This window comes from Lynx canadensis, chromosome B3 (assembly GCF_007474595.2).
Source record: "Lynx canadensis isolate LIC74 chromosome B3, mLynCan4.pri.v2, whole genome shotgun sequence".
Taxonomy (NCBI): domain Eukaryota; kingdom Metazoa; phylum Chordata; class Mammalia; order Carnivora; family Felidae; genus Lynx; species Lynx canadensis.
In genome coordinates this window covers 49,407,254-49,431,556 of record NC_044308.2, presented here as the reverse complement: position 1 = coordinate 49,431,556, position 24,303 = coordinate 49,407,254, and the positions used below count along the sequence as shown (strand labels likewise).

The 24,303-nt window shown below is 36.0% G+C and overlaps 1 pseudogene; it reads left to right on the top strand.

Annotated features, from left to right (window-relative positions):
- LOC115517137 overlaps positions 1-22,569 on the top strand; it is a 30,904-nt pseudogene extending 8,335 nt beyond the window's left edge.
- The last annotated feature ends 1,734 nt before the right edge of the window (positions 22,570-24,303 follow it).

The window sequence follows — 24,303 nt, the reverse complement described above, 5'->3', positions numbered from 1 at the left end:
GGGGCACCTGGGTCCTCAGTTGGTTAAGCATCCAACTTCAGCTCAGGTCATGATCTCATGGTTCATGGGTTTGAGCCCCACATTGGGCTCTGTGCTGACAGCTCAGAGCCTGGAGCCTGCTTCGGATTCTGTGTGTCTCTCTCACTCTCTGCCCCTCCCCTACTCACACTCTGTATGTGTGTGTGTGTGTCTCTCTCTCTCAAAAATAAATAAACATTAAAAAAAATTAATTAATAATTTGAAAGGAGAGATTGACAATACAACAATAGGGAAAGACTTCAATACCAACTCTCAATGAAGGATACAAATTCAGACAGAAATTCATAAACACCTGACTTGAACAACACTGCAGATCAGATGGACCTCAACAGACATAGATAGAACTTTCCATCGAACAGAATACACATTCTTCCCAAGAGCTCAAGGAACATCTCCAAAACAGATTACATGGTACTTCATAAAAGAAGTCATAACAAACTTAAGAATATAAAAATTATTAGAAGTATTTTTTCCAGTCATAATGCAGTGAACTAAAATATCACTAACACTAAGAAAATGGAAAATTCACAAACATGTGGAAACTAAACAACACTTGAACCATTCAGTAAAAGAAATCAAGATGAAATTTTAAGCATATCTTGAGAAAAAGAAAAATAAAATCACAACATAATACTTGAGATGCAGCCAAGAGTACTAAGAGAGAATTTTATAGCAATAAATGCCTATATTAAAATGAAGAAAGATCTCAAATAACAATGTAACTACACATATCAAGGAATGACAAAAAGAACACACTAACTCAGAGCACAAGGAAGAAAATAATAATGATTATAGCAGAAATAAATCAACTAGAGATCAGAAAAACTATAGAAAAAAATAATAAAACAGAGTTGGTTTTATGAAAAGATAAACAACACGACAAATATTTAGACTAAAAAAAGACTCAAGATCATAAATGAAATATCACAATGGTTGTTTCATAAATAAAAAAAGACAGACTATTATGAACAATTATGTACCAAATTTCATAACCTAAAAAAATGGACAAATTCCTAAAAACATACAACCTACCCAAACTGAATCAAGAGGGAATAGAAAGCCCAATAATAAATAAGGAGACTGACTCAGTAATCAAAAACCTCTCAACTAAGACAAGTTCAGGGCCAGATGGCTTCATGGGTAAATTCTACCGAATACTAAAAGAATACTTATTCTTTGTAAACTCTCCCCCCAAAAAAATTTCCACTCATTTTGAGGCCAAAATCACCCTGAAATGAGAGCCAGAAAAAGCCAATATAAGAAAACTATAGGAGAATATGTCTGACAAACATAGATACCAGAATGTTAAATTCAACACTAGCAAATTGGGGCGCCTAGGTGGATGAGTCTATTATCCATCTGCCTCTTGGTTTTGACTCAGGTCATGATCTCAGGGTTCATGAGACTGAGCTCCGCATCAAGGCTGTCAGCATGGAGCCTGCTTGGAATTCTCTCTCTTCCTCTCTCTCTGCTCCTCCCTCACTCTCGTGCATGTGCTCTCTCTCAAAATAAAATAAAATAATATAAAATAAAATAAAAACTAGCCAACAAAATTCAGCACCACCTTCACAGGATCAACTACCACAACCAAGTGAGATTTATTTCAGGGATGGAAGGGAGGTTCAACATACACAAATCAGTGTGACACACCACGTGAACAAAATCAAAGAAATTACATAATTGTCTCAATGGATGGTAAAAAAAATTAGACAAATTTCAACATTAATTCATGATAAAAAACTATAGACAAAATAGGTAAAGAATGAATTTAACACAACGCAAGCATTTATGAAAAGCCCACAGCCAACATCATAATCAATAAAAAACAGCTGAAAGCTTTCCCTCTGGTACAAGGCAATGATGCCCACTCTTGCTACTTGTACTCTACATAGTAGTGGAAGTACTACCCTGAGCAAAGAAAAAAGAAAAAACATCCAAATCCAAAAGAAAGAAGTAAAATTATCTTTTTGTATATGACCTGACCATGTATGCAGAAAATCCTAAAGACTCAAGGATAACTACCACGTGTTAGAATAAACTAATTCAGTAAACCTGAAGGATGCAAAATCAACATCCAAAAGTTAGTCACATTTCTATACAAACAACAAACTATCCCCCCCAAAATTTAAGAAAATTATCCCCTTTATAAGAGCAACAAAAAGAATAAAATATCTGGAATAAACCTAACCAAAGAGATAAAAGACTTGTACCTCAAAAGTTATAAATATTGATGACGGAAATTAAAGAACACACAAATACATGGAAAGACATCCCATATTCATCAATTGAAAGAATATTGAAATGTCCACTCTATCCAAAGTTATCTACAGACTCAATGCAACTCATATCAAAATTCCAATGGCATTCCTTACAGAAATAGTAAAAGTAATCCTAAAATTCCTATGTAAGTACAGAGACCCCAAAAAGCCAAAGCCATTTTAATAACAAACATAGAGGTATCACTTTCTGATAAACAAATATGTTACGAAGATACTATAATGAAAACAATATAATACTAGCATAAAGACAGACAAGAAGACCAAGGAACAGAATAAAAGCCCAGACATAAATCCAATCATATACAGGCAACTGATCTTTGACAAGGTGTCAATACAAAATGAGGAAATGATACTATCTTCAATAAATGGCACTAGGGAAGCTGGATACTCAGATCAAGAATGCAACTGAACTTGTATCTCACACCATATACAAAGCTTCTTGACATTTATCTGGGCAACATTTTTGTGGCAAAACACTTTTAATATGCGTTATTTTTTTTAAAGTATAATTAATATACAATGTTATATTAGTTTCAGGTATACAACATATGGATTCAACAACTCTCTATATTGCTCAGTGCAGCATGAGTATACTCACTATCTGTCACCACACAACATTGTTACAATACATTCAATATATTCCCTATGCTTTACTTTCAATTTCATAACTTATTTTATAACTGAAATTTGTACTTTTTTTTTAATATATGAAATTTATTGTCAAATTGGTTTCCATACAACACCCAGTGCTCATCCCAAAAGGTGCCCTCTTCAATACCCATCACCCACTCTCCCCTCCCTCCCACCCCCCATCAACCCTCAGTTTGTTCTCAGTTTTTAACAGTCTCTTATGCTTTGGCTCTCTCCCACTCTAACCTTTTTTTTTTTCCCCTTCCCCTTTCCCATGGGTTTCTGTTAAGTTTCTCAGGATCCACATAAGAGTGAAAACATATGGTATCTGTCTTTCTCTGTATGGCTTTTTTCACTTAGCATCACACTCTCCGGTTCCATCCACATTGCTACAAAGGGCCATATTTCATTCTTTCTCATTGCCACGTCATACTCCATTGTGTATATAAACCACAATTTCTTTATCCATTCATCAGTTGATGGACATTTAGGCCCTTTCCGTAATTTGGCTATTGTTGAGAGTGCTGCTATAAACATTGGGGTACAAGTGCCCCTATGCATCATACTCCTGTATCCCTTGGGTAAATTCCTAGCAGTGATATTGCTGGGTCATAGGGTAGGTCTATTTTTAATTTTCTGAGGAACCTCCACACTGTTTTCCAGAGCGGCTGCACCGGTTTGCATTCCCACCAACAGTGCAAGAGGGTTCCCGTTTCTCCACATCCTCTCCAGCTTCTATAGTCTCCTGATTTGTTCATTTTGGCCACTCTGACTGGCGTGAGGTGATATCTCAGTATGGTTTTGATTTGTATTTCCCTGATGAGGAGCAACGTTGAGCATCTTTTCATGTGCCTGTTGGCCATCCAGATGTCTTCTTTAGAGAAGTGTCTATTCATGTTTTCTGCCCATGTCTTCACTGGGTTATTTGTTTTTCAGGTGTGGAGTTTGGTGAGCTCTGTATAGATTTTGGGATACTAGCCCTTTGTCCGATATGTATTTGCAAATATCTTTTCCCATTCCGTTGGTTGCCTTTTAGTTTTGTTGGTTGTTTCCTTTGCTGTGCAGAAGCTTTTTATCTTCATGAGGTCCCAATAGTTCATTTTTGCTTTTAATTCCCTTGCCTTTTGGGGATTTGTCAAGTAAGAAATTGCTACGGCTAAGGTCAGAGAGGTCTTTTCCTGCTTCTCCTCTAGGGTTTTGATGGTTTCCTGTCTCACATTCAGGTCCTTTATCCATTTTGAGTTTATTTCTGTGAATGGTTGTGAGAAAGTGGTCTAGTTTCAATCTTCTGCATGTTGCTGCCCAGTTCTCCCAGCACCATTTGTTAAAGAGACTGTCTTTTTTCCATTGGTTGTTCTTTCCTGCTTTGTCAAGATGAGGTTGGCCATACGTTGTGGGTCTAGTTCTGGGGTTTCTATTCTATTCCATTAGTCTATGTGTCTGTTTTTGTGCCAATACCATGGTGTCTTGATGATTACAGCTTTGTAGTAGAGGCTAAAGTCTGGGATTGTGATGCCTCCTGCTTTGGTCTTCTTCTTCAAAATTCCTTTGGCTATTTGGGGCCTTTTGTGGTTCCATATGAATTTTAGGATTGCTTGTTCTAGCTTCGAGAAGAATGCCGGTGCGATTTTGATTGGGATTGCATTGAATGTATAGATAGCTTTGGGTAGTATTGACATTTTGACAATATTTTCTTCCAATCCATGAGCACGGAATGTTTTTCCATTTCTTTATATCTTCTTCAATTTCCCTCATAAACTTTCTATAGTTTTCAGCATACAGATCTTTTACATCTTTGGTTAGATTGATTCCTAGGTATTTTATGCTTCTTGGTGCAATTGTGAATGGGATCAGTTTCTTTATTTGTCTGTTACTTCATTATTAGTCTATTAGAATGCAACTGATTTCTGTACATTGATTTTGTATCCTGTGTCTTTGCTGATTCATGTATGAGTTCTAGCAGACTTTTGGTAGAGTCTATCGGATTTTTCCATGTATAATATCATATCATCTGCAAAAAGTGAAAGCTTGGCTTCATCTTTGCCAATTTTGATGCCTTTGGTTTCCTTTTGTTGTCTGATTGCTGATGCTACTACTTCCAACACTATGTTAAACAACAGCGTGAGAGTGGACATCCCTGTCGTGTTCCTGATCTCAGGGAGAAAGCTCTCAGTTTTTCCCCGTTGAGGATGATGTGAGCTGTGGGCTTTTCATAAATGGCTTTTATGATCTTTAAGTATGTTCCTTCTATCCCGACTTTCTTGAGGACTTTTATTAAGAAAGGTGCTGAATTTTGTCAAATGCTTTTTCTGCATTGATTGATAGGATCATATGGTTCTTATCTTTTCTTTTATTAATGTGATGTATCACGTTGATTGATTTGCAAATGTTGAACCAGTCTTGCGCCCAGGAATGAATCCCACATGATCATGGTGGATAATTCGTTTTATATGCTGTTGAATTCGATTTTCTAGTATCTTATTTAGAATTTTTGCATCCATATTCATTAGGATATTGGCCTGTAGTTCTCTTTTTTTTTTTTTTTTATTTTTTTTTCAACGTTTTATTTATTTTAGGGACAGAGAGAGACAGAGCATGAACGGGGGAGGGGCAGAAAAGAGAGGGAGACACAGAATCAGAAACAGGCTCCAGGCTCTGAGCCATCAGCCCAGAGCCTGACGCGGGGCTCGACTCCCGGACCGCGAGATCGTGACCTGGCTGAAGTCAGACGCTTAACCGACTGCGCCACCCAGGCGCCCCTGTAGTTCTCTTTTTTACTGGTGTCTGTCTGGTTTAGGAATCAAAGTAATACTGGCTTCATAGAATGAGTCTGGAAGTTTTCCTTCCCTTTCTATTTCTTGGAATAGCTTGAGAAGGATAGGTAATTATCTCTGCTTTCAATGTCTGGTAGAACTCCCCTGGGAAGCCATCTGGTCCTGGACTCTTATTTGTTGGCAGATTTTTGATGACTGATTCAATTTCTTTGCTGGTTATGGGTCTGTTCAAGCTTTCTATTTCCTCCTGATTGAGTTTTAGAAGCGTGTGGGTGTTTTAGGAATTTGTCCATTTCTTCCAGGTTGTCCAGTTGTTGGCATATAATTTTCATAGTATTCCCTGATAATTGCTTGTATTTCTGAAATTTGTACTTCTTAATCCTGTTCACCTATTTTACTCATCTCCCCATCTACCTCCTCTCTGTCAACCATGAGTTTCTTCTCTGTATAAAAGGTTTTTTTGTTTGCTTTCCTGCTTTGTTTTTGTAGATTTCTCATGTAAGTGAAATCATATGTTGTTTGTCTTTCTCCCTCTGACTTATTGCACTTAGCATAATACCTTCTAAGTCCATTTATGTTGTCACAAATGGCAAGATTTCATCTTTTCCTCATGACTGAGTAACACTCCATTTTGTGTGTGTGTGTGTGTGTGTATTCATCTGTTAATGGACAATTGGAGATATTACTCACCAGTCAGAATGGCTAGTATCAAAAAGAGAATCAACAACAATTGTTGGTGAAGATGTGGAGGGAAAAAAACCCTTGTACACTGTTGGTGGCAATGTGAATTGGTGTAACAATTTTGGAAAACAGTATGGAGATTCCTCAAATGGAAACAACTTTGGAAAACATATGAAGATTCCATATGATCCAAAGGCTGAGGATTTACCCTCCAAAAAAGACAAAAACACTAATTACACACACACACACACACACACACACACACACACACACACACACACACCTGTGTTTACTGCTGCATTATTTCCAACAGCCAAAATAGGGAAGCAACCCAAATGTCCATCAATAGATGGGCAATAATTTTTAACACAACACCAAAAACACAGCAAGCAGTATTACATCAAACTAAAAATCTTCTGCGTGATAAAAGAAAACCATTAACAAAATAAAAAGGCAGCCTACGCACTGGGAAAGCCTATTTACAAACCATGTTATCTGTTTGACGATTAATACCCAAATATGTAAGGAAACTCATACACTCAATAGCAAAAAAAAGAAAAAAAATGTGTAATTTAAAAAAAGGGCAAAAGATCTGCATAGGCAAATTTTCTTGGTATTTATTTAAATTCCATTTAACATACAATGTAGTAATAGTTTCAGGTGTACAATTTAGTGATTCAGCATTTCCACAGATTTCTTAAAAGAAGACATACAAGTGGCCAACAGGTATATGAAAAGGTATTCAATATCACTCTCATCAGGGAAATGCAAATGAAAATCAAAAAAAAGGCATCACTTCATGCCTGTTAGAATGTCTATTATCAAAAAGTCAAAACTAAGTATTAGCAAGGATGTAGAGCAAAGGAAACTTTTGTACAGTGTTGGTGGGATGTAACTTGTACAGCCATTATGAAAAATAATATGAAGGCTCCTCTGCAAATGAAAAACAGAAACTACCTTGGGGAGCCTGGGTGACTCAGTCAGTTAAGTGCTCAACTCTTGGTTTTGGCTCAGGTCATGATTTCAGGATTTGTGAGTTCAAACCCCTTATCTGGCTCTGTGCTGACAGTGCGGAGCCTGCTTGAGATTCTCTCTCCCTCTAACCTCTCTCTCTCCCCCTCTCCTACTCATGCTCTCTTTCTCTCAAAATAAATAAACTTAAAAGAAAAAAAATAGAACTACCTTATAATCCAGCAATACCACTTCCAGTTGTATATCCAAGGAATGAAATCACTGTCTCTAAGAAATGTTTACACTTCCATGTTTATTGCAGTATTCACAATAGCTAAGACATGGAAACTTAAATGTCCGTAATGAATAAATGGATAAAGAAGATGTGATACACACACATACACACATAAATATTATTCAGCTTCAAAAGAAACAAATCCTGACATAAGTGAATCTGGAGGACATTATGCTAAGTGAAATAAGCTAGACACAGAAAGATAATGCAGCATGATCCCACTTTTATGTAGAATATAAAATAGCCAAACTCATTGAAGCAGAGAGTACATGGTGGTTGCAACAGGCTGAGGTAGAGATAACGGAGGAGATGTTGGGAAAGGGATACAAAGTTTTAGTTACACAAAAAGAATAAAATTCTGAAGATCTAATATAGTTCTGAAGCATGGAACTATAATTATAATACTGTGGGATGCCGAGTGGCTCAGTCGGTTGGATGTCTGACTTCGACCCAGGTCGTGATCTCATGGTTGGTGGGTTCAAGCCCTGCATCGGGCTCTGTGCTGAGAGCTCAGAGCCTGAAGCCTGCTTCAGATTCTGTCTCTGTCTCTCTCTCTCTCTTTCTCTCTCTCTCTCTGTCTCTCCATGGCTTGTTCTATTTCTCTCTCAAAAATAAATGATAAACATTTTTAAAACCCACAATACAGTACCATATATTTAAATTTTCTAAGAGGGTGAATGTTAGGTGTTCTCACCCAGAAATTTAAAAAAAATTAACTATGTGCTGTGATGTATGTCTTAATTAGCACGATTGTGGTGCCAACTTCACAATGTATATATGCAAACATCATTGTCTGCCTTAAGTATATACAGCTTTATTTGTAAAAAAGACCACATTTACTCAGCTATATTTGGTAATATAGAAATCATTGGTGAATAAGAAATCTGGAATGAAAGAAAGAAGCTTATTTGAGTGCCAGAAGGAATAACCCACTAAGGAAAAAGTTTGAGGATTCTAGAGAAAGAAGAAATAGAAAGAAAGAGAGGTCCTTAAAAGACAAGGTGCAGTAGTGCATGACTGGAGAGAATGGTCTTTGAAAAGAATAAGAATTCATAATCCTTGTGATTATAGGAAAAAATTGAGTGTACATCCTGATATTTTCTATATTTGGTATCAGAAGAAAGAGTTCTTTTCTGGTGCTTCTATTTTCCCATTGAAGTATGGGGAAAGTATAGTTGCAACTGTGAATAGGAATTTGAGGAGAGAGAATATAGTATCAAAACGAGTTAATGTGGAGGTAAGAGCCCACTTGAAATTATGGTAGAATTTTGATAGTTTTGATTCTCAATTAAAATAGTTCTTAATTGTATGTAAATCAGAAATATGACAATAATTGCTACAACTTTATAAACACCTACTATCACTTCACATACATCTTTTTAATTTAAACCTTACAACCTTATGATGTTGAAATAATTTCCCCTATTTTCTAAGAAAGTGAAGCTCAAACTTTCTGTAATTCATCAATCTGGAAAGTGACAAGGCACTGAAATGCATTAAATTCTATTCAACCTACAACGTCATTCATCATCAAGGAAATAAAAATGAAAGCCACACTGAGCTACCACTTCACGCTGGTCAGAGTGGCTAAATTGAACAAATCAGGACACTACAGATGCTGGAAAGGATGTGGAGAAATGGAAACCCTCTTGCACTGTTGGTGGGAAGGCAAACCGGTGCAGCCGCTCTGGAAAATAGTGTGGAGATTCCTCAAAAAATTAAAATAGACCTACCCTATGACCCAGCAATAGCACTGCTAGGAATTTACCCAAGGGATACAGGAGTACTGATGCATAGGGGCACTTGTACCCCAATGTTTTATAGCAGCACTCTCAACAATAGCCAATTACGGAAAGGGCCTAAATGTCCATCAACTGATGAATAGATAAAGATGTGGTTATAATATACAATGGAATACTACTTGACAATGAGAAAGAATGAAATTATGCCATTTGCAGCAATGTGGATGGAACTGGAAGGTATTATGCTTAGTGAAATAAGTCAGTCAGAGAAGGATAGAGATTGTATATTTTCACTCATATGTGGATCTTGAAAAACTTAACAGAAGATCATGGAGGAAGGAAGGGGGAAAAATAGTTACCAACAGAGAGGGAGGGAGGCAAACCCCAAGAGACTCTTAAATACAGAGAACAAAATGAGGGGTGGATAGGGGCAGGGGAGAGGAGAAAATGGGTGATGGGCATTGAGGAGAGCACTTCTTGGGATGAGCACTGGGTGTTGTATGTAAGCCAATTCGACAATAAATTATATTCATAAAAATTCTATTCAACCTAGTTATAGCTATATTCAATGCACTATATCAGTGTCTCTCCAACTGGGTAATGCGGATGCACTTTACAGGGAAACAATTCTCATGGACTCGTAGCATTGACTGAAATTAGTTTTTATTTAAGGTGTACAAACAAAAATGAGAATAACTCTATACTTATAGCTCTTATATAACTACAAAACCATGTAGAATTTCTAAATTACCAACAACAAAACTATAAGACCAGCAAAATTCCAACTACCAACATTATTTTGAAGCAGTATTTGTTAAAACAGATTCATTTATAATAGATCTAAAAGTGATACATTTTTGTGTAATATATTTCCCTTTTGTTAATCTCTTTATTTTGAGCATAGTAAGCTGTCATTTGAGTTGCTATCATTAGCATTATTTTTCTTAACAATGGACTAATTTTTAACTACCAATTATTTTTACAGTGCACTTAAATACTGAAAAAATTTAAGGAAAATGTCTTCATTGTGTGTGCACTATGCTTATAGCTAATGCACATTTTAAGATGATACTTATAAAGATGATATGTTTTTTTATAGTTTTGGGCATGCTTTTGACTACCTGAGTGCAAGTACAGCTTAATGAACTAATTATCCCGTCAATGGCACAGGTCTCAATTCCAGCTACTGTGCTATGGTGCACTCTTCACACCAGAAGATTTATAAACCAAAAATACAAATGCAGGCACTGACATTGTGTGAAGGTATCATTTATAGGTAGTGATTCAAAAGCTCTAAAATTTGAGGTATTATCCCATCTCAACTCTAATCCTCCCCTACCAGCAAACACAATCACCACCCTGCCCTTTTAAGTGGGTGGTTGCTCTGTGCTTGTTACTGTAAAAAAATCAATGAACATATTCAGTTGAAAGAATACAGGATTCCTATGGAATAATAGCAACTTCTTAAATCTAATTTCTTCTTCTATCATCCAACCATCATGGAAAAGAGAGCAAATTGAACTACCCACAAAAGGTGTCAAGTTTAAGTTGAGAGACAAAGAATTCAATTCAATACACATGTAAGTAAGGCAAATATAAGAAAATAATAGAGACATGCAGGAGTAGATAGTCAGGTAGAGACTGCACAAGATGGAGGATAGAGTAGTGGAGACCTAACAGTTGGGAAATACAGATAAAATCACTGTCTGGAAAGTCCACACACTGAATGGGGGAAATCACTGATACTCAGACTGTAGATCAGAGCACTAGCTCCTGGGAAATCAAAAGGACAGGGATTAAATCTGTGGGAGTGATGGTAGCAGTCTTAGCGAGGAGTGTTTAAGGCTTGTGAAGAGAAAATAAGCAGTGTCAATTTGGGACCTAGAGTAATAAAAAGAATCACAAAATCGGAAGACATATCACCCCCTTTTTTTCTCAACCCACCCCAAAAAGTCTAAAAATTGTTCAGCCTGAAGAGGATGCTTTAACTAAAACATCTAAGAAGGCACCAAAATTTCACAGTAATATAATCATCTGTTATTGCTAATCCAGAAAAATACAGACATTTAAAGTAAATGACAGGGGCTTCTGGTAGCTCTGTTGGTCAAGGGTTCGACTCTTGATTTCAGCTCAGGTCATAATCTCACTGTTCAAGAGATCAAGCCTCACCATCAGGTTCTGTGCTATCAGCAGAGGGATTCTCTCTCCCTCTTTCTCTATAGAGACTTTAAAATAGACTTTAAAATAAGTTTAAAGACTTTAAAATAGACTTTAAAAATAGACTTTAAAAATAGTTTTCAATAGACTTTAAAAAAATAGACTTTAAGAAAAAAAATTACTACTATAAGAAAAAAAATTACAATAAAAACATTGTAGCTGATGAAACCCCCCGTCAAATAAGTAAATTTAAAGCAGAGAAAAGTTAAACCACAATATCCCAAGGTTGAATTAAATACTTGAGATGAGAATATGCAGATATTAAAGAAGATGTTCATACCAAATATTTAAATCTCTGAATGTAAATGGACAAAAAAAGCTATGAAATGAGAATTAACTTAGAAAAGAAATTGAAAATACAAAACATCTCAAAAGTTTAATTAATGTGCACAAGAAAATAACTACAATTTAAAATATAATAAGGAGAATTGTGAAGAGAAATCAAAATATCTAAGAAAACTAAAATAAGATAGAGGAAGTGGTAAAAAAAAAAACACTATAGAGATAACTGATTAGTGGATATGCAAGCTCCAATACATTATTGGAGCTCCTGAATGAAAAAAAAAAAAAGCAAAATTGAGTATTCAAAAACATAGTCTAAGAAGTTTGCAAGTGTAATAGAAAATCCAAATCTACATACTAAAAGGATTTTTAAATTTGAATTTTTCCTAACTTCATTAAGATATAATTGGCAAATAACATTGTGTATTGAAGGGGTACCAGGTGTTGATTTGATATATTTTATATTGCAGTATGATTACCACCACAGTGTTAGCTAACACTTCCATCATGTCACATAATTACCATCTTTTTTGTTATAAAAACATTTAAAGATCTTGTATCTTAGCAACTTTCAAGTATATAGTACAGTGTTGTTATCTATAATCACAATGATGTGTATTAGATCCCCAGAACAAAGTCATCTTCTATAGACGTTTTAGATCCATATCTCCCCATTTCCTCCACCCACCAGTCCTGGGTAACCACAGTTGCACTTTGTTTCTTTGTTTCTATGAGTTCAGCTTTTTAAAATTCCACATATAATTACGATCATATGATGTTTTTCTTTGTGTGTCTGACTTACTATGCTTAGCATAATGTTCTCTAGTACCATCCATGTTGTTGCAGATGGCAGGATTTCCTTCTTTCTTGTGGCTGAAAATCATCCCATTGTATGTATTATATAGCACATTATCTTTATCCATTCACCCATTGAAAGACACTTAGATTGTTTCCATACCTTGATTATTGTGAATAATGGAGAGAGTACAGAGACTTCTTTGAGATCCTGTTTTAATTTCATCAGATATACTTACACAAGTGGGATGGAATGATAAATCATATGGTATTTCTATTTTTAATTTTTTGATGAACCTCCATACTATCTTCCATAGTGGTTGAAGCAATTTACAATCCCACCAACAGTATACGAGGATTCCCTTTTCTCCAAATTTAACACTTGCTCACTCTTGTAATTTTGATGGTAGCCTTTTTAACAGTTGTAAGGTGATAACTCATTGTGGTTAGATTTGCATTTCTCAGATGATTAATTATGCAGAAACACCTTTTAACACACCTGTTGACCATTTGGGTATCTTCGTTGAAAAAATGTCTATGCAGGTCCTCTTATTCTTTTTTAATCAAATTGTGTGATACTGATTTACATGAGATCTTATACTTTCTCCCATTTGATAGTTTGCCTTTTCATTGTGTTTGTTTCTTTTGCCATGCAAAAGCTTTTAGTTTGATATTGTCTCACTTATTTTTGTCTTTGTTGCTTGTGCTTTTGGTTCCATATCCAAAAAATTGTTGCCAAGACTTAAATCAAGGGACTTTTTCCCAATGTTTTCTTCTAGGAGTTTTATAGTTTCAGGTCATATATTTAAGTAGCTAGTTCATTTTAATTAATTATCTAAGTGGTATAATATAATGAATCCAATTTAATACTGCATGTAGATATGCAGTTTTCCTATTACCATTAATTGAATGGTAACTGACTTCCCCATGGACTATTCTTGCTCCATTGTCAAATATGGGGGTTATTTCTGGGCTCTCACTTCTGTTCCATTAGCCCAGTGTGTATTTTAGCCCAGAGCCATACTGTTTTGATTACTATAACTTTGTAGTATGGTTTGAAATAAAAAAGTATGATGTTTCTTGGTCTATCCTTCTTCCTCAGGGTTGCTTTAGATATTTGGGATCTTTTATGGTTCCATACCAGTTTGGGCGTATTCTTCCTATTTCTGTGAAAAATGACATTGGAATTTTGATGGCAATTATATTAATCTGTACATTGCTTTAGTATGACATTTTAATAATATTTGTCCTCCTGAACCATAAACATGGATATTTTTTCATTTGCTTGTGTCTTCTTTTATTTTTTTAAACCATAGTCTTACAGTTTTCAATATACAGATATTTTACTTCCTTGGTTAAATTCATTTCTAAGTATTTTATTATTTTTAATGCTACTGTGAATAGTGTTGTTTTGTCTATTTCTTTTACTGATATTTTGTTGTTAGTATATAGAAATAGATTTTGAATTATATTAATTGTATCCTCCAACTTTACTGAATTCACTGACTAGGTTAAACAGTTTCTTGGTTTAGTCTTTAGGGTTTTCTACATATCAGATCATAAAATCTTGAAATACAGACTATTTTACTTTTCCTATCTGATTTGCATGTCTTTCATTGCTTTTTTCTTGCCAGGGTGCTCTAGCTACGACTTCCAATATTACACTGCTAACACTGGTTAGAGTGAGCATCCTATCTTCTTCCTAATTTTAGAAGAGAAGCTTTCAACCTTTCACCATTGAAAATAACATCAGCTGTAAGCCTGTCACATATGGCCTATATTATGTTCAGGTACGTTCCCTCTACACCAAGTTCTGTTGACACTTCTAATCATGAAACTATGTTGTACTTTGTCAGATGCTTTTCTGCATTTTAATATGACCATATGATATTTATCTTTTGTTCTTTTAATGTGGTGCATCACACTGATTAATTTATGTATGTTGAAGTATATTTGTATGCCAGGGATAAATCCCACTTGAACATGGTATATAACCCTTTTAATATGCTATTCAATTTGGCTTGCTGTATTTTGTCAAGAACCAAAATTTTTATATAAATTTACATAAAGCATCATTTAAAGAAGTATAACTTGGTACCTACCTTAAAAGACTATATCAAAAAAAAAAATAGAGAAAAGTACACATGAATCCAAGAATATCATTTTAAAAATCCTATTTAAAAATGCTAGTAAATGGAACCCAGCAATAAATTTTAAAAGAATGAATGTTCTAGTAATGTCAAAGTGGTTTTCTGACTAAAAGTATGCATTACTATAATTCACCATATTAATATTTCTAAGGAGGAAAATCTTAGTATGTCGATGGATGCTGAAAAGGTCTTTGGCAAAATCAACACCCATTTGTGAATTTAAAGTAAGAATTGGAAAATACTCCCTGAAGATGAAATAAACATATGTCAGTTCCAAGCAGAATCATACTTCATAGGGAAATATCAGGAACATTTCAATTATGATCAGAAACAAAGCAAAATGCAATCAAACAAGGAACACACGTGGAAACCTAAGGATTGGAAAGGAAGAAATAAACTAAATATTTTCATATGATATAGTTAGTATGCCAGTTAAACCAAGCAAATTAATATCCAAAAAATAACATATAGTAAGAAATTCATCATTGTAACAGTATATAAATTTAAGATATAAAAATTAATAATCTATACATCCATACAATAACTAGCTACAAGAAATAAAAGGAAAAATCCATTTATAATGCATCAAAAATGGTTATAATATGTAGGAAGAGACCTGAGAAGAAATATGCAAACCTATGTGAGGAAAACTTCAAAATCTTTATCAATATAAGACCATTTCTTGTTCTTTAGTAGGACTGCTGAACACCACAGTATATCATTTGTACTTTTTAGAGCATTTCTGCTTAAGCTATTATATAAATGTAAGGAAAACCCCCCCAATAAACAGTGTTTTTATCTAGAATTAGATAAGTTAATTCCTAAGTTATGAGGATAACATGTAATAATATTTAGGACAACACTTAGGGGAAAAAAAGAGCATTGGGGAGACTGATCATGAAGATATTAAATCAAAGCAGCCTCTATAATTAATACAGATGATGGATAAGGAAAATGTGGTGTATATACACAGAATATTATATATCCATAAGGATGAAATTGTGTCATTTTAACAAACATGGATGGACCTAGAGGGTATTATGCTAAGTGAAAGAAATCAGACTGAGAAAGAAATTCCCTACAATTCAACTCTTAAATGGAATCTCAAAAAAAAAAAAAAAAAAAAAAAAGGAAAGAGCAGAATCAGCCTATTAATAAAGGGAACAAACTGATGTTTGCTAGTGGGTAGGGGAGATTGGTGGTGGCAAAAATGGATGAAGGGCAGAGGGAGATACAGACTTCCAGTTACAGAATGAGTAAGTCACAAGAATAAAAGGTTGCAGCATAGGAAGACCATCAATGATACCATGATAGTGAATAAAGGGGACAGATGGTAGCTACACTGTGGTGAACATACCATGTATAAACTAGTCAAATCACTATGGTGTATACCTAAAACTAGTGTAACATTGTGGATCCGCTATACTTTATTTGAAAAATATATATATATAATTTATATATGAATATATGGAAAGACTTAATAGTACTGTTTACATATAGTTAATACATAAGAAAATGCAGTAGATGACATGACACTGTTCCAAATCATCAAGGAAAAGATAAAGTGTGTTGGGTTAACTGGATAGCCATTTGCAAAAAGATAAAATTGGTTCCATACCCCATACCATAAATAAGAGTCAACTCCAAATAGGTCAGAGATCTAAATGTAAAAAATTGCAATCTTACAAGTAGTAGAAGACAATGTAGTTGGTTCTTTCTATCTTAAGATATTAAGAATCCAGTCACATTAGGAGAAACAATACTGATATATATAATCTACTTAATGGGAAAAATATTGGCAAATTATATATCTGATAAAGGGTTAATATCCAAATGTATTTAAAAAATTCATACAACTAACAAAAAATATTTTAAAAATTGGGGATCTGGGGGCACCTGGGTGGGCTCAGTCGGTTGAGCGTCCGACTTCGGCTCAGGTCATGATCTCAAAGCTCGTGAGTTCGAGCCCCACGTCGGGCTCTGTGCTGACAGCTCGGAGCCTGGAGCCTGCTTCAGATTCTGTGTCTCCCTCGCCTCTCTGCCCTATCCACTCGCATTCTGTCTGTCTCTCAAAAATAAATAAACATTGGGGCGCCTGGGTGGCGCAGTCGGTTAAGCGTCCGACTTCAGCCAGGTCACGATCTCGCGGTCCGTGTGTTCGAGCCCCGCGTCAGGCTCTGGGCTGATGGCTCAGAGCCTGGAGCCTGTTTCTGATTCTGTGTCTCCCTCTCTCTGCCCCTCCCCATTCATGCTCTGTCTCTCTCTGTCCAAAAATAAATAAACGTTGAAAAAAAAAATAAATAATAAATAAATAAATAAACATTTAAAAAAATTAAAAAGGGGCGCCTGGGTGGCGCAGTCGGTTAAGCGTCCGACTTCAGCCAGGTCACGATCTCGCGGTCCGGGAGTTCGAGCCCCGCGTCACGCTCTGGGCTAATGGCTCAGAGCCTGGAGCCTGTTTCAGATTCTGTGTCTCCCTCTCTCTCTGCCCCTCCCCCGTTCATGCTCTGTCTCTCTCTAACCCAAAAATAAATAAACGTTGAAAAAAAAATTAAAAAAAAAATTAAAAAAAAATTGGGGATCTGAATACACATTTTTCCCAAGAAGAGCTGCAGATGGCCAAGAGGTACATGAAAAGATGCTCATCATTAATCATCAGGGAAATGCAAATCAAAACCACAATGATATATTACTTCATTTTCATTAGAATGGCTATTATCAAAAAGAGTTAGTGTTCAGGAGGATGTGTACAGATACGTATCTATAATGCTATTACACACAGAAAATGGAAATAAAAGTTAAAATGTGTCTATGCATGCACTTCAGCTATTTTTGCAATTCAAAATAAACAGGAATGATAAACACAATGAAATGGTTATCTACAGAATGAAAGAGAATTAAGTGAAAGGGATAGTGTTAAGAATAAGAATAGACTTCTCTGAGCCTATTATTTCATTGTTTGATTTGAACTACGTCGTTTTCACATCCAAAAGTAAAATTAAGTTAAAATAGAATGAAGAAAGACAAACACTAAAATCAAATAGGAACAAAAAAAACTTTGCCCTAGCTATGTATTAATTTGAACACACACAAAAATAATTCAAATAACATAGTACTCTGATTCTAAACCTTAAGTAAGGTATTTTTAAGAAGAAAAAGAGCGATTAAGAAATCTTGAAATTTATTTTGTAGTTTTGTTGCTACTGAGGACAGTGGATTCTGAAATCTCTTTTGTAGGTCCTTTAGAATACAGTAAATAAGCTGATGTTGAGAATCAAGGTTTTTGTTGTTTTTAATACGGAAAGAGAAACACTTGGGAATGAGGGAAGAGGAATTACATACACCCTTCCTCGGTCTGTTCAGTTAAAGTACACAGCAGTCATGGCAGTTCAGTACCACTGAGCACATGTAGCTCCTGGAGCCGGTTTCTAAATACCATTCATCACTAAAAGGGAGTAGGCTCCTTGGAGAACGTTTTTCCATAGGCTAAAAGATGGCTGGCAAAAAAAAAAAAAAGAAAAGATAGGACTTTCTAATTATTATTCGCCAGATTTTAATTAATTACAAAGGTGGAAAGCTACATTTAAAATGAAGAGATCATATGTATCTTCACCAATATTGGGACAAACTGACATTATAAACTTCCTGATGTGATGTAATGGAAACATGTAGTATCTGGCCGAGACATTTTAACCATAATCTAATCCAGAGGAAACAATCAGACAATCCACTTTGAGGAGTGTCTCACAGGACAATTGGTCTGAACTCTTCAAAAATGTTGATGTTTTGAAAGACAAAAAAAAAAAAAGAAAAGAAAAGAAAAGAAAGAATAAAACAGAGGGCGAGCTATATTTTAAAGAGATTAGAGACATATAGTAAGAAAACCAGTGTGTGATTTCTCTTTGATACAAAGGATATTTGGGGACAACTGGAGTTATTTACATTTAGACTGTGTATCAGAAATACTATCAGTGGCAAATGTCTTTTCTGTAATTGTTGTTGTAATAATACAAAATGTCCTTGTTCTTAAGAAAAAACCTCAAGAACTATTGGGCATAGTATCCTGATGTGTGTGACTTACTTTCAAAAGTAAGTCACTTACTTTCACTAAAGTGTGTGTGTGTGTGTGTGTGTAGGGAAAAAGAAAAAGAATCAAATACCAGAAAATGAAAATGTTAGCCACTAGTGAGCTTAGGTAAGGGCTATATGTATCCTTATCATACTACCTTTGCCACTTTTCTGTGGGTTCAAAGTTTTATTAAAAGCTGGGAATTTTAAAAACATTTATTTGGAGTAAACATGTCTTCAACTATCTGCTGGATTTTGTTTTCCTATAGTTTTCTAATGTTCTCATACCATGTGATTGCCTTATGACTAAGATAAACCCAGACACAGAAGAGGTTATCCACATAGACACAAAAGCTGAACAATTTTTCCATTCAATAGAAAAAACCCCCCCGCCATCACTAAACTTATGGTGATTTTCTTTTAAACTGTTGTTCTCCTAATGTAATGTAACCAATCGTTGCCTTGTGTCAGCATATCCCAACAGGGAAAGAGAAACATAAAAGAATTTATGCCCACTTACACTACGGAAATTTTTTTATATTCCAATAACAATATATCAAACATTAGCAAAATACAGAAGGTATTTTTTCATGATTTGCAGGACAGGAAATTACATCTCCTTCTATTACATGATTAAATATCACAGGAAACATACATTCAAGTTTATAGTTCTAATAGACAGATATAGAAAGTATATAAACAATCCTGTGATCCCTCATCACTACAATCCCAAGCTGAAAAGGAGCAAAAAAGTGACACATGTAGAAAGGGGTATTGGCCCAATAGGCACAAGACCTATGTTACAGTATTAGCTCTGCTTCTAAATAGCTTTACTTTTTTTTTTTCTTTTGGAAATCAATTCCCTGGTCTGAGTTTTACTTTTATCCATAAGAGTCAACTGAACTGAATTAAGATTGTTAGAACTGTAGAGTCAAGAGCTCCTTATTCTTCAAGGACTGGGGGAAGAAGAAGAAATTTAAAATAAGCATTTGACAGAAAACAAAAACTCACTCTGATATAGATATTGTTCATTAGAACCCAAAGGGATACAGAAGGGAACAAGGCAGGACATCTGTAATTATTAGCCTGATGGGTCAGTCACCCCCTTTAAGACTATGGGACTACACTCTGTGGAGAAGGTCACTTGGCTGGAAGTCCAGCCTATGAAAGTTCTGGAGGGGGATGGCCCCAGAACAGGGGTGGTAGATTGGGACAGCATGGCAGCTACTGACTGCCTGTTGTCTGTTGTTAGTTTTCTAACCAGAGCCATAAAATCCTTATATATTTGGTGTGGTTAGATTTTCTTATTATGAATTCTAGAAAGAATCCTTTGCAACTAGGAAGCAACAAATGTAATAGTCTCCCACAAAGGGAAAACAAGTAAACCCTGAAGAAATCAACTCAGAAACGTCCAAACACTGTGAAATTGGGAGTTTTAAGGAACTGTTTTGCCTAAACTTTGGAGGACATGGATGCCCCCAACTGAGGTATGGGTTTATTCAAACACAGTAAGACCATGAATGCGCAGAATACTTGAGAAATAGACTATCCTATCTGACTAACTGCAAGTTAATTTGGAAAATTGTCAGTCTCTCACCTCTGCACTATTCAAAGTGCGGTTTTGTTTTTGATTTTTTTGTTTTTTTTTGTTTGTTTTTTGTTTCTTGGGGTTTTTTTGCAAGTACACTAACAAATTTTCTTTCCTAAATAGAAACAATCTCTGAACATAACTGAATTTTCTTTGGATCATTGTAGGCCCTGTGGTACCTCCAAGTACTTATTTTAAACATTACCACTGCATAGAATTGAGGATGTGGGATGTTCTCACATTGGATTGAAATAAGGTAGAGTCATGCATCCCTGGAAGATGCATTTTTGGAGCAAGATAAATCTTGAACATGAAGGATTTCTTACTCTTTGCCTCTTTCTCATGAATCTATGTGTGGCAAAAACAAGAAGAAAGAAGAGAGAAAGAAAGAGAAGAGAAGAAAGAAAGAAAAGAAAGAAAGAAAGAAAAGAAGAGAAAGAAAGAAAGAAAGAAAGAAGAAAAGAAAGAAGAAAGAAAGAAGAAGAGAAAGAAGAAAAGAAAGAAAGAAAGAAAGAAAGAAAGAAGTAGTTAATTGAGATTTTGATCAGTTAGCTTCATGGGTTTATTTAATCACACTCTTCTCTTACTGGATTTTCTCTCAAATCAAAGTGAATCAAATTAAGATCTACATCCCCTATAGTAAACTTCACTCTTCCAACAAGAGATTACAGCAACATTTCTTTGGCCCATACATTTTCAAGGAAGTTCCTGAAACTTGTAACTGACAGGTCATTTTTTAAAGTCCAAGAATTTGGAAAAAGAAATTCTACTCACAATTTAGCTTCCTTGAGTTGGTGGACATAGTGTTTTAAGTTCCAATTCTACATGTGGGGCATACCTAGAAGTTTAGGACCACCAAAGTGTATTATGTGCACTTGGAAATTGTATGTATCAACAGAGTTTTTGATCCATGATGGCAGGTTCTGCTTAAGATGTTTATGCTTCTAGGAGCTATTAGGATTCTTCCATTGGAGTATTTTTACACAGAGCAGTGTCCACAAACTTTGAATGACACTGACATCAAGTCTAGTAATGAAAAAAAAACTTTAACATATAAATATTAACAGATGAGGATCAATTGTTTCTGAATTAGTATCTGACTTTGAGCTTTTTACTGAAAGATGGTTACTTACTCAAATTCTTTGTTAAAAAATGGAAATAGCATATGAATGGGGGACTGCAAAAGGCAGACCACATATCCATGAGATGTTTGTTGAAGCATTACCTATGGGGATTCTGGACCAGCATTCTCAAATCAGGAAAGTGGTTCAAAATTCTTCAGGTTGTTCCTTGATGCAATTAAAAAAAAGTTTAAATCTTTAACTTTCTTTAAAAAAAGAAAAAAATCCTCATGTGCTCATAACAGGCCTGTTGATATTATGGGAAATTGAGGCATGCATAAACCAAATTGCATATAAGCTCACACAACAAGGATTATCTACTACTGCCACTGTCAAATGAGGACAAAAACCAATCATGAGCCCTGATACAGCGCTGTCCTATGGAGAACAACTGGCCTCTTCGTGGTCAGCTAGCTACAAAGGAGCCTTTCTGGCCCAGAAGGCACTTTAATTAATTTTGACAAGAATTATTACACATTCCAGATAAAGCATCATAAGCACTACTACCAAAGGATTTACAGAGCATTTGATCCACTCTCAGAGCACCTCACACATCCTCACCTCAGACCAAGCAACTCTCATTACATCAAAGGAAATAAGGCAGTGTGCACATAGCCACTTGTCCTTCCTTTTCACTATCCAGAAGTTATTGGCCCAGTCGTGTGTTTGAATAGCCTCTTAAAGGTGCTGCTGAGGCCCCAGATTAAAGACAATATCCTGCCAGTATGGGGTACCATCCTGCAGTATGCTAAATCAGTGACCATTATAAGCTGTATTATACCCAGAACAAGAATAGATGTGTTTCAGGAGAAAGGCACAGAAACAATCCCCTTTACTATCACCACCAGTGACCCACTTGGGCGATGTGTGCCTTCCGTTTCCAAACTTCTGGGCTCTGCAGGTTTACAAATAACCCTTCCCCCAGCAGATATAGCTGAAGTCCCATTGGACATTTGATATAGGTGTCACTTGGGTACCTGGTGTCCAAGCCTAGTAAAAAAAATAATAAACAAACAAACACAAACAAACAGAAATATCATCCTGACAAGGTAACTGACCTACTCATCAGGAGGAGGTAGAATTGATATTATACTCTTAGGGAAAGAGGAACTTCTTCGGCACTCAGATGACTGACGTTAGTACTCCCCTCCACACACACACAGTTTTGATAAAAAATCCCTAATCGCCACAGCCACAGTCTAAGCAAAATATGGTAAATGGGGACTGGACTCCCCCAAGAATAAAGGTCTGGGTGACTCAAAAGAAAGCTTCCCCAACCAGCAGAGCAACTAACCAATGGTAATAGATCTAGAATGAATCATAAAGAAATTTAACCTCAAGCCTGCCTGTAGCAGCAGTAGGGGTTGCCACTTCCCCTACTAACCTTTCTCTTCAAAGTTTCTCCCAGAACAAGAGCACCAGAGTCCTAAAGGAGATGCTCCCTAGACTTATAGGACAAATAGATCTGAGGGCAAGAGATGGACTCCCCAAATCTCCTCCTCCCCATACCCCCCTTCAGGACTAAAAATCTTATTTTCCCATCTAAGTAGGGCTTCAGTGAAGGCAAGACCCCCTTCCCCTATTAGCTCCTATTCAAGGATTGACTGACATGGGGACACAAAGTCCAGTCCGACTCCCCAAAAGGAGTCCTTGCCCCAACAAACTTCCTGCACACTCACTTCCGTCTGAGTCTGTGTCCTTGAGTAAACAGTCTGCTACAATAACCTTTCCCTAGGGAAACTCTTGTATGCCCCTGCCAGACTGAAATAAGAAAAATTTAATCTCACTATTTTACTTAGGCCTTATGTACTTTTCTGTATCCTTGCAGTATTTTTTTCTTCATCTTCTTAAGGTCTTTCAAAAAGCAAAGCAATTTTTTCCCCTCAAATGTATTTATATTCTAACAAAAGCTGCATTATCCAAGATTATTTTAAAAATTATCATTGATTCCACACATAGAGGAACATATTTAAGATAGCTGAAGAAAGACCATGAATAGGACAAAAGAGTCTGATTATCTCATAGAATATTTGGGTCTTTATGGCAAAGAAATTCCTGACATATTTATTGAACATAATTGGCAAGTAACCTTAAATTGATACAGATCAGAAAGCAAATGACTTGTACAGTAGGAGCATATTGTAATACCATTTGCTAGCCCTTCTCTCTTTTTGCTCCCTGTCTTTGCTCATCTCTCCATCTCTGAAATGTGTTTCAAGCCTGAAATCCCAGTAACTGTGCTTTCCTACTTGTTGTTGTTTACCTCTGAAACCTGTTTAACACTCCAGACCTGCCAGACTCCTTTTATTAGTTATCTGCTGACAGGAAGCACCCACCACCTAGACCCACACTATCCTGCAGTATCCAGTGTCTACCTTAATTAGATACTTGTCCTGGCCAACTGTATTTCTTAATCATAATACAGAGGAGTCTCAGCTTGCTTTTGAGTTAGATTATAACATAAGTCTATAAGGCAAAAATATCATCAATACTACGCTTGAAAACCCAGTAACGGGGCGCCTGGGTGGCGCAGTCGGTTAAGCGTCCGACTTCAGCCAGGTCACGATCTCGCGGTCCGGGAGTTCGAGCCCCGCATCGGGCTCTGGGCTGATGGCTCAGAGCCTGGAGCCTGCTTCCGATTCTGTGTCTCCCCCTCTCTCTGCCCCTCCCCCATTCATGCTCTGTCTCTCT